The sequence below is a fragment of the Mus musculus genome, chromosome 3, assembly GCF_000001635.26.
Source record: "Mus musculus strain C57BL/6J chromosome 3, GRCm38.p6 C57BL/6J".
NCBI classification, from domain to species: domain Eukaryota; kingdom Metazoa; phylum Chordata; class Mammalia; order Rodentia; family Muridae; genus Mus; species Mus musculus.
The window spans coordinates 143,309,888-143,320,972 of NC_000069.6; the positions used below are offsets into that span (position 1 = coordinate 143,309,888).

General features: G+C 37.8%; 1 long non-coding RNA gene across 1 annotated transcript in view; it reads right to left on the reverse strand.

Moving 5' to 3' along the window:
* The window catches only part of Gm40159, a 101,288-nt gene that overhangs the window by 31,736 nt on the left and 58,467 nt on the right, over positions 1-11,085 (reverse strand). The window lies entirely within an intron of this gene.

Below are 11,085 nucleotides of genomic sequence, written 5' to 3' on the forward strand. Positions count from 1 at the left end.
TCCCTATATATACATATGCATGGCAAAGATTAATTTATAAATTAGGTACAGTGAGGGGCCAATAACCTAACACAATGGAGTACTTGTAATGACTATAAGGCTACAAGACTGTGCTGCAATTATATTGGCAAAGTCACTATTATTGTATTTTGGGGCCACTGCTAAGTAAAATACTGTATTATAGAGTGTAAGTACTGAGACACCGTAGCAATCACTTTGATAAACAAGACAGTTTCATGGGGCTTGAGCCAGGTAGCATAAGCTACCTTATGGCTCTCCACTGGGCAAATGGTAATTTATTTGATGGGGAGAGAGGAATGAGATGGTATGTGATTTCATCGAGCTATTGAGAACAACAAATTGTTTAGAAACTTAGGAACTATTTCTTGAATTTTCTATTTAGTATGTTTCTGCCATGGTGGCACAAGGAATCTGAGAAAATGGAATTATGTGTAAGCAGTATAAGGCTATATTTATAAGGCTATCTGTTGTGCCTAGCTCTGTACATTTTTGAAGTTTCAAAGTGTAGCGAAATTATTTACAATTTTTAAATATTTTTGAGATTTGAAACTGGAGCACAACTTTCCAACCTGATCTTTGTGATTTTCCTTTCTTTTCAACATGAAGATCCTACAGCTCACTGGCTTACTGTTGGATCGTACTGCTCATTGACATACTGTAGGTGGATCCTACAGTTCATAGGCTTACCAGTGGATCCCTCCCTGTTGCTTCTTTGTGAGTTTTGATTAGTAAAATTTCTTCCTCCAGTCTGTCTTCATTGTCCTCAATGCTTTGCTTATTTGTATTTTGTAATAAATTTAGTACATTTTTAAAAATTTGACCTGGACTATAAGTAAAATCTCTGAGATAAGTTTTGAGAATTATTTTCTTAACTATTAAATGATCCTACCCATGAACATTGTATATTTTTCAATTAATTTAGGTATTTAAATTATACTTACTGTGTTGTAGGTAGTTTAGATCTAAATTAAGTTTTGTCTGAAAACAGTTTTGGGCTTTATTGTTGAGTATTGTTTTATGTGGGTGTAACATTGTGTTGAGTGTTGTTTTATGTGGGTGTAACATTGTGTTGAGTGTTGTTTTATGTGGGTGTAACATTGTGTTGAGTGTTGTTTTGTGTGGGTGTAACATTGTGTTGAGTGTTGTTTTATGTGGGTGTAACATTGTGTTGAGTGTTGTTTTGTGTGGGTGTAACATTGTGTTGAGTGTTGTTTTATGTGGGTGTAACATTGTGTTGAGTGTTGTTTTATGTGGGTGTAACATTGTGTTGAGTGTTGTTTTATGTGGGTGTAACATTGTGTTGAGTGTTGTTTTATGTGGGTGTAACATTGTGTTGAGTATTGTTTTATGTGGGTGTAACATTGTGTTGAGTATTGTTTTAAGTGGGTGTAACATTTTATGGTACAGCTGCTTTATTTTCCATACTTTGAAAAATCATCTCATCATCCCATGGCCTTTTCACTTCACGGTCTCACTGAGGTCACTTAGTCTATGGAATAATTATATTTGTTTTAATGTTTCACTTGCTTAAAGTTTACTGTACGGTTTGAAAATTTGACTAAGTATCTCTCCACAGGTTTTAAATATTCTCTGTTATTGCGATCTTAAATTACAATTCTACTCATTTCTTTCTCTCTTCTGGGTTTTAAAATAAAGATTCAAATTCTAATTGAAGTTCTGGTTTTTACCTGCTCTCATTTCTTTTCTATATTCCATACTGTTTAGTTTTTACTGATCTATTGATATTTCCATTGACATACTGATATTTATTTTGTATATCTAGATTCAAAATTACTAAGAATTCTTTAGTTATGTTTATTTTGCAATTAATTTCAGCCAAGGAATAATAATGATGATGATGATAATAACAATAATAAGTTTTATATTTCATCAAGAATTTATTATTATTATTATTATTGACTGAGTCTCCATATGTAACTCCAGATGGCTTAGAACTTGATATGTAGACCAGGTTGCCCTTGAATTTACAGAGATGTGCCGGTTTCTGTGTCCCAGGTGTTAGAATTTTAGGAGCCTCTACCATTCTTGGCCTCACCGTGGAATTCTTAAGTCTGTCTATAATATTTATGAGTTCCAGAATTTTCCAGCTGTGTGGCTTTAAGTTCTTTTCTAAAATGTTGTTAAATTACAAATGCACTAAGTTCATGGATAGGATTGTTTAGTAGAGTGAAGATAACAGCTCTCAAAATTTATCTCAGAGGTAAGAAAATGTCCTATCTGGATTCTCCCTTGATATGTTTCTATGATCTTAGGCTCTGACATTTTATTGCTTGCTTGTACTGATTATTTTTTTGCTTACTTGAGTCACTGTATATGAAGATATTCAAGGTAATTTGGGGTTTGGATTGATGTCATATTGCACTAAAGAAACTTTATTTTTACTTTTAACTTGTACCTAAGGGGTCATCCATCAAAGTTTGCTGTGATCCACAGAGGGTTTTCGTTCACTTAAACCTAGGCCTGTGCTTTGCTTATTATTATTCTAAAGCTTAGGGGAATTGTCAGTAACTCCCTTGAGAGGCCTTTGGACTTGGATTTCTCTCCATCTCACATCATTAGCGTGTGAAAGTCTCTGTTCAACCCTCAGCCATTCAGCTTTTTGCTCTGGAAATAGCGGTCATCCACCAGGGAACGGTTGCATAGACCTGTGGGTCTATGGTTCCTCTGTGGTTCCTCCCGTTAATCACCCTCGAAGGTGTGATTTCACTACTCTGTACTTTCTAGTAGTTTCAATGAATTTGCATATATTGTTCAAAATATATTACCACAATTATAAGTTATTTTAAGGGTTGGCCTATTATTAGTAATTAAACCAGAAATTTTGAAATTTAATGTGGTATTGTTTTGAAACATTGGATGTATGGATGTTCAATATTTGACTGGCTTTACTTGCCAGTCCATTGCTTTTTGATCATATAGCATACCTATTCTCTTTTCCTTATTTCATATTCTATAATATTTTTAGAAGACCAAGGCTTGGGAGGAGGGCTAATCCTGTGATTTGATTTGCTCATGTTTTCATTCATACATACATAACAAAATATTTCTTCACATCCACACTAACTTATGTGTGACCTTTTTTTTTGTTATGAATGCATATAATGTTGAACTTTGGCAGATATCTTGGGTGCTTAACTGGTATTGTATTACAGAGAGAATTAGATAGACACTCTTTAATCCAAGTGGGAATAATCCTAATGGTGTGTATGTCTCCAGGTGCAAACTGCATGTTTGAAACTGAATTGAAAATTGAATGATAGCAGGTCTGTGAAATAATTCTCATGAAAGAACAATGTGTGTGTGTGTGTGTGAAAGAGAGAGAGGGAGAGGGAGAGGGAGAGGGAGAGGGAGAGGGAGAGGGAGAGGGAGAGGGAGAGGGAGAGGGAGAGGGAGAGGGAGAGGGAGAGGGGGAATATTTTCCTATCTAGAATCACAATGATAACTGATAATTTCTGATGGACATCCTTTCTAGTATACAGATGTTTTCAATACCTTCTATTCTTGTTTTTAACTAATAAAATAACCCATTGGTCTCAAATTAATGATTCTGTATCTCATGGACTCAGGATTGGGCTATAGATATGAACGCATATGCTAGATGTAGCAAGTGAAGAAAAATACATTGAACATATTCAAGAACAAATAAATTATATTGAACATATTCAAAAACAAGTAATATATGATTAGATATATGAAATAATTTTGAAAGTTTGGGTTGATAGAGGAGTCAATCAAGTAATATGAAGATATAGAATCACTACAAGTAAGACTGGAAGAACTGAGGACCACACTGTCTAACATACTCAAATTCATATTTTTAAAGATAGTTAAAATAAACATCATCTGAAAAGTTTTGTTGCAAAGACCAGCAGTTTTGACCTTTGCCCCAATCCAACAAATACCTTGGGAGTGTACATTGAATTGAAATGAATAAGTGCTAATATACCCTGATATAATTTGATAATAACCAATTTTGTATTCAAGTGTGATCTGCAATAATTTGGCTCACTTAAGCTTACATATTTTTCAGGTGAATATTTGGTTCTGTCATTGTTCTTTCCATTTTTTTTTCAAAGATGCAAAAGCGTCCTTGGCATGCATTAACAATAATGGTCATGGAGCAAAGGTTCCCTAATCATGGTAAATTGAAGGAGGTTGCATAAAGAGCCGGTTTCTTTAAATTAGAGAATCCAGAGGCTAAAATTAGCAATCTGCACCATTTAGAGGGGAAAAAAGTTACCATTCAAACACTGTGTATAAAATGTTTCCTCTGCTAATCCATATTATAGAATGATGAGAGAAATTAGGTGAAATAGAAGATTAATGAAAAAAATCAATGACAATTTCTGTCTTCATAATAAATAAGAGTGTCCTTGAATCATCACCATTAGCATGCAATATAAATGGGAATAAGATCAGGTCTAATGGGAAAAGTGTGGAATGGTACCGCTCAGTGCAGGCAAAGCCCAGTGCTTAATTCTACAGCTATCCAATTATTGTGTGATCATATGCCAGCTTTTCCATATCTAGACTAGACATCAGCAAACAATTTCTGTATATTTGGGGGGGGGGTAGGAAGAGCCACAGAAATATATTTCTTCTTTAATTTCTACTATTCTTTTAAATGGCAGTTTGCAGAATGCATTTGGGTATATGGCTAACGACCCACGGGCAATCAGCAACTGTTTAAGTAAAATGCACTATGAAAAAGCTTTTACCAAACAGCATTTTAATATTTTAAATAGATTTTCCATTGCAGGCTCTTTGTAACTGGATTAGTTCTCTGATGTGTTCTGACAGAGCTGTGGTTAGGGATAGTCCATTAACTTTGTCTGTCATCTTATTTTCCCCAGTACCCAGCAGAACACCCTTATATTTCATAATTTGTATTGCTATCAGTGCTGATTTGTAAATGTGCAAATTATAATTAACAACGGCCACTACTTCTATTAACTATTAAATCATTCTTGCAGCTTATATTTTCCACAGCAGATGGAGCCCTGCTGTATGCAAATTGACTCTCCTTACATTGTCAGCGATTTTTTAACTTATATTTTAGCTTAAAGAACATATTTCCCCCTTCCCCCCAGTTTGCTTTATGTTTTCCATAGCATGTAGGTTAATATTTATTTACTGCAGATTCCCTTTCTACCAATAAGGATTTCATGGACTATTACATTCCAGCACACTGGTTTTGTTTCCTTTCATTAATAGCTCCTTAATCATCTTCCTTGCTCCCAAGTACAAAAGCTTGTTGTTTGTACCGATGCCACAGTATTGCATAAGAAAGCCTTCCCTCGTATTTCAATATGCACAGCAGAAGCAAAAAGTGTCCAGCATACCACCCTAGTAGGTTTTAATTTGAAATCCAATCTATGTGCATTCCCCCTCACTGAAATAAGCCGAAGCATTTAAGGTTTTATATTGTGCTTTAAATATTCTATTAAATGTCATCAGCTGATTCAGGAAAATGTATTGCAAAAATATTAGAGATGTATAAACGTGTAAATGTAATAAATGCTTGGGACATGGAAAGGAATGTAAAAGTCCAACATCTATCAGGTAACCGTAAACCACTAAGAACCACGGATAGAGAGTAATATTTGTGTGATATATAGTATCTTAAGCACAGACTCTTATTTCTGGTATTTATTGCAGAGCAGTTACATTAAAAAACCCACTAATATAGAATTATTGCTATCTTTCCTAACTGTGAATTCCTGAAGTATGAATATTTTGCTTGAGGAGTGAGCTCTAACTTTCTTAACAATGAAAGGATGTATGCCGTCTTTAAACCCGGCTGGAATCGGAAGGTTGTGTTTCCTTGACAGGTTTTTAATGGCAAGTTAAGACTGCTGGGGAAACTGCGGAACTCAAAGGCATTAACTGACAAATTAAGCAAAGAGTAATGAAAACTTGGATGTGTTAGAATCATCATTCATTGAACTGTAATTGCCTGAGCAGCACAAAATTAAATTGTAACAAGTAAGGGTCTTGACATTTCCCGCAATTTCTTAAAAAAAAAAAAAAGTTTGTACATGCCATGGGAGATAAACAGTAGTCACATGAAATACTGGATGTGGGTCTTTTAAACTAATTAATTGTGTTCATTCAGTGGGAATCAGCCCCTTTAGAAGACACAGAAGGTTACTGTAATGGTGTGCTTTTTTGAGTCTTTAGCATTGAAAGATTTTGATTCTTTGGTAGATGATACAATTCTAGGTAGGGTCATGGACCAGGTATAAGGCCTTTTAGGTTATGGAAAAGACTAGAAGTGACTTGTTCTTTGTGTCTCTTTCTCCCACTACACACTTCGTGTAAAAGAAGACACATCAAGAATATACAGATTGTTATGAATATCATTCTAGGATCTTAGTAGGTTTCATTTCTCTCCAGGCAGAAGAGTGTCCCCTTCCCACCTACATGAGAGGATGCTCACAGAGAAAGGGATATCTGGGTTCTAGCAAACGATTTGGATGTCCATACCAAATCTGAGAGGGTGGAGCAAAAGCCTCAGAAGTACAAGCGAAATGTAGTTACTGTGAGCTATAGTTATGGAACCCACCAGAAGAGCCCTAGCAACTTTGGTTTTTAGGTTAGAGATTGTGAATTTCCCAGCAGAGCCTGCCTCGGCTTCGGGTGGGAAGCTGTGATGAATGTTTGAGTGAGAAAATATGCGTGTGAGCTAGAGCATCTGCTTCTATTACTTAGTTTTCAAGAGGACACTGCAAGTCACGGAAATGAGTGGGCTCAATGCTGGAGAGGATCCAGAGGAAGCCAGATCGTAAGAAGACAAAGGAATAACAGCTTGGAGAGAGCTGTGGGTGAGTCTGAGGGGGCGGTGAGGACTCACCCCAGGGGCTCATCGTCTTCTCTGTTCATCTGGAGACAGCCAGTCCTTTTTAAGCAGCTTGAAGATTCATTCAAGATTGAACTAAAGTTTCCCCATTAAAATATTTCGAAAATGAGATGCCCTGGGGCAACAGTTTCGCCTCTGATAACACTGTGTGGAGGGGTGTCCTGTAACCACCAGGAATCAATAGAACAGAACAGAAATAGAACCAGAATCTAGCATGTGACTCCAGATATAAAGTTGAGTGAAGTGTTACTTTAAGGAGACTAAATTTCAGAGTCAATGCATTCCCTTAAAGATTTATGAACTATCTGCAGCTAGAAGGCGAGGGAGGAGTTTGGGTATTAGGCAAATGTCTAGATAATTTTGTAGCTTGAAAAAATAGAATTTACATTCTGGAGCAATAGCGATGACTAAGCTTTGTGTGAATGCACATAGGAGCATGTATCAGAATCACAGAGACAATCAGGCTTAATTGCTATTCCTTCTTCACCGGAGCTAAGTTAAAGATGGTGATATGGGGTGGAGTGGAGAAGAGGCTAGGGTAAATCAGGAGAAGGGCCCGGCATGTTGTGCTGTGATTGCACTTTTGCTTGCTATAAAGGACATTATATTTGTGACTTCTCATCTCCTATTTGCTAAAACCCGTGTCCAATTCACAAGTTCTTTCTTCCCTTGTTATCTTTGTGTATTTACTCAGCACATCTGTTTGTTATGGAAACTCTAATACTTAGAATTGGCCACCATGAAGCTAAGTCATTAGGTAGACAGAGTGGAATTCAGTTCTTTCATCTCCATTTAACTGGATCATTTCATGTCCCGAGAACCCAGTTGCAACTTCCCTACTCTAGCCATCCTCTCCTTATCTGCCTCTCTCTTTGTTGTCTTATCAAAGCATGTGAGTTCTATGGCCTATGTCCTCAGTACTTTCTTAGATTTATTTAACCTTACATGGCAAATGAAATTAAATAATAGATATTGGCTCTTAAGGGACTCTAGGTCATCCCCTTCTGATAGTAAATTTCCATCTGTGTAAGAAAAGAGGGATGCGGTGAAACCTATGCTGAGACAAGGGAGGTAAGGGCATCCCTTGCTTGATTTCCTGACATCCACTTAATGACTCTGTCTACAAAGAGCTTTGGATGATCGGTTAGAATATCAAGATTATACAAGGCTCTAGATCAATAAAACAAGCAAGCAAACAAACAAACAAGCACACACACACATGAATTTTAGCCTTGTCTGCACAGTGACCAAATAATTCTCAATAATTCTTGACATGACTTGATTGATGTGTATCCCCAGGCAAATCAGCACTGGGTGGAGAAGGATGTCTAGGTGAATCCTGTCACATTAGACAGACAGACACCTGTACTTTCCAGACTTCTGTTCCCATACTCATTTATTTTATTTTTTTTTAACAGATTCTGCTCCAAATGTTTGTTTATTTATTTTTAACATGTGCGTGTGCACGCGTGCATGGGTTCATGCTTGCGTGTGTGTTTGTGTGTGTGTGTGTGTGTGTGCATGTCTCTGTGTGCATGTGCCCGTGCATGCTCATGCTCGCATGCCCTTCCTGTGATAACTTACAGGTGTCAGTTCTTTCCCCCTGCCATGTGTGTCTCAGGGCTTGAGTTCGTCATCAGGCACCTTTCCTTGCTGATCTCTCCAGACCAAAATTCTGATTTTGGAGACATCCACTGTGTTTGTCACGAGTAACTATGTTTTCTAGAAAATTTGACTTAAGGAGCTGCCTGCACGATGCTTTTCTTGGTGAGGAGACTGTGTGAGAAGGAACACATGGACCAATACATTTCCAAAATGGTCCTGATGCTGTGCTACGTAAACTTCAAAGATTTGTGATGTCTATTAGTGTGTTGAGGACGCTAAGAAATCCTGTAGGGAAGAGTCTGCTTAAGTTTGTTTAATTCAACATTTCCTAAATGTGTAATTCTTTTGCTCACAACATTCTGGGGACCTAGTTTCCCAATTAGCACAATCATGGAGGATGAGAAGGGTGGTGCATGCTGCTATAGACATCTGCTTCTGCTCTAATTACTGTAGTAGAAAGGGAAGGAGATCAGTTGTATTGCAAGCCACCGTAGGCAGCAGCAGGAACACACTCATGTTGTTCACTCTCGGTTACTCATCGAGAATTTACTAAACATCAACAATGTAAACAAGATGGAATTAGGCATCGGAAAGCACCCCTAAGTGAGTGCGAGCCTGGATGCAGAGATGGCTTAACCAGTGCAGTGCTTGTGAGCTTAAGTCCAATCCCCAGAACCATGTAAATATGCCTGGCATAGTGGTGAACACCTACCACTAGGGAAACAGACACGTGTGTGTGTGTGTGTGTGTGTGTGTGTGTGTGTGTGTGTGTGTGTGTGTATCCCTAAGCTTCCGGGCCAGTCAGCCTAGCCCAATCAGCAAGTTCAAGATCAATGAGAAATTCTATTTCAAAATATAATGCAGATGGCTTCTGCAAAAGGATACTCAAGGTTGTTCTCTTCCACACCAAGACACTCACACAGATGTGCACTTGCACACATGTGAACATACACATGCATTGGAAAAAGAATAAAACCTCAGTCTTTGTCTTGAGTTACACAGAAAAATGCTGGGAAATGATGAGTCCTTTAATAAATGATAGATTTTGTAATGGCACCAGAGTCAAAGATGATGCTAAGTACGTTTTGGACTATGCTGCAGTGTGGCTTCTTGGGACTTGCAGGGGAGTCATGGATGCCGAGGACGAGGACTGGTTTTGCCTTTACCTCTGCCACCTAACTGCTGATATCCAGGCTCAGAAAAGAAATAGCCAAGTACAAGATTCTAAAGGCCTTTCAACTTTTTAAGGCTTGAGTATTTCCTCTCTCTATTACTGGCCTTGGACCCTAGAAGTTGCACCTTGAATCTGCCTCCCTTGTTCCTAGCCATGTCAATGCTTAGTGGATGCTTCTGACACTGACACAGGCACTAGACACAGAGGATCTAGTTATTCTATTCTGAAACTAAGCGTAGGAGGATTCTTGGATAGGTCTAGTGCAAAGAGCCATATCCTTCTTGAGGAGAAGATGTCTGTCTATATACGTTAAATTTTATTACCTCCTTACCTCCCCCCCTCCCTAGCTCTCTTAATCATTTCTTTGCTTTTGCAGTACCAGGGGTGGAGCCTAGGCCTTAATTGCTGTTAGCTAAACAGTCTAATACTAATAAAGTTTTATTTGGAGAAAAGGTCTTAATTAATGGTCTAAACTGGCTGGGAGTTTATGACCTCCCTAAATCAATCTTTGGAGCACATTAGAGATTACAGATTTGTACCACCAAGCTAATCTTATTCTTGCTTTTCTTATTCTTAAATTCACAGTAATGAACTTGCTTACAAGGCAGTGTCTTCAGTCTGTTTCTGTTTAAATCTTTGCACCAGCTCTGTTAATATAATGACTTCATTTCACAGATGAGAAAATGTAGAATGTAATTATAAATTTAAGCCTGACTTTTCAGTAAGTTAGATCTCTCCTGTGGTCAAAAACTTGGAATTCATTCATTTTTTCCTCATTCATTCATTCATTCATTCATGTGCTATTTTTAAGTGCCTGGTAGGTGCCATGAAGTCTATGTTCTAGGTATCCAGGAGTTGAAGATAATGGACTGTATGGAGTTTATGTTCTAGTGAGAAGGAGAGATGACAAACAGGATGTTTCTGTAGCCGGTTCAGAATATTATTAAGAAATGAATGATGCACCAGAAAGGATCTCAAATGTGGTACAGAGTATTGAGATGTGGGAAAGGTAGTGGAATGAAGCTTGGAGTTGGTTGGAAAGGGTTAGACTTTCAAGCAAAGCTCATGGAGCAAAGTGTTAGCTGGCCTTGTAGACAGTGGGAAGAAGGATGCTCTTGTCAGAAGCATAGATTGTACAGATATCACCTGGTATTTCTGTGTAGGCTCTGTTAGAAAAACTGTGTGACCACTGTGCTGGAAAATTAGTGACCAAGAGGGTAAGGATTCCTTATAAAGGTCCAATAGAGTGGACTCTGCTTACCAGTCAGGGCTCTGAGGCATGGAAGGGCTGTGAGCAGAGGAGTGCTGTGGTATGGTATTTGTTCTAGAGGATTAGGTTGGCCATTTTGTTGAGAATACACATTAGAGGAGGAAGCGGGGAAATCAAAAACTGCTCACTTCAGGT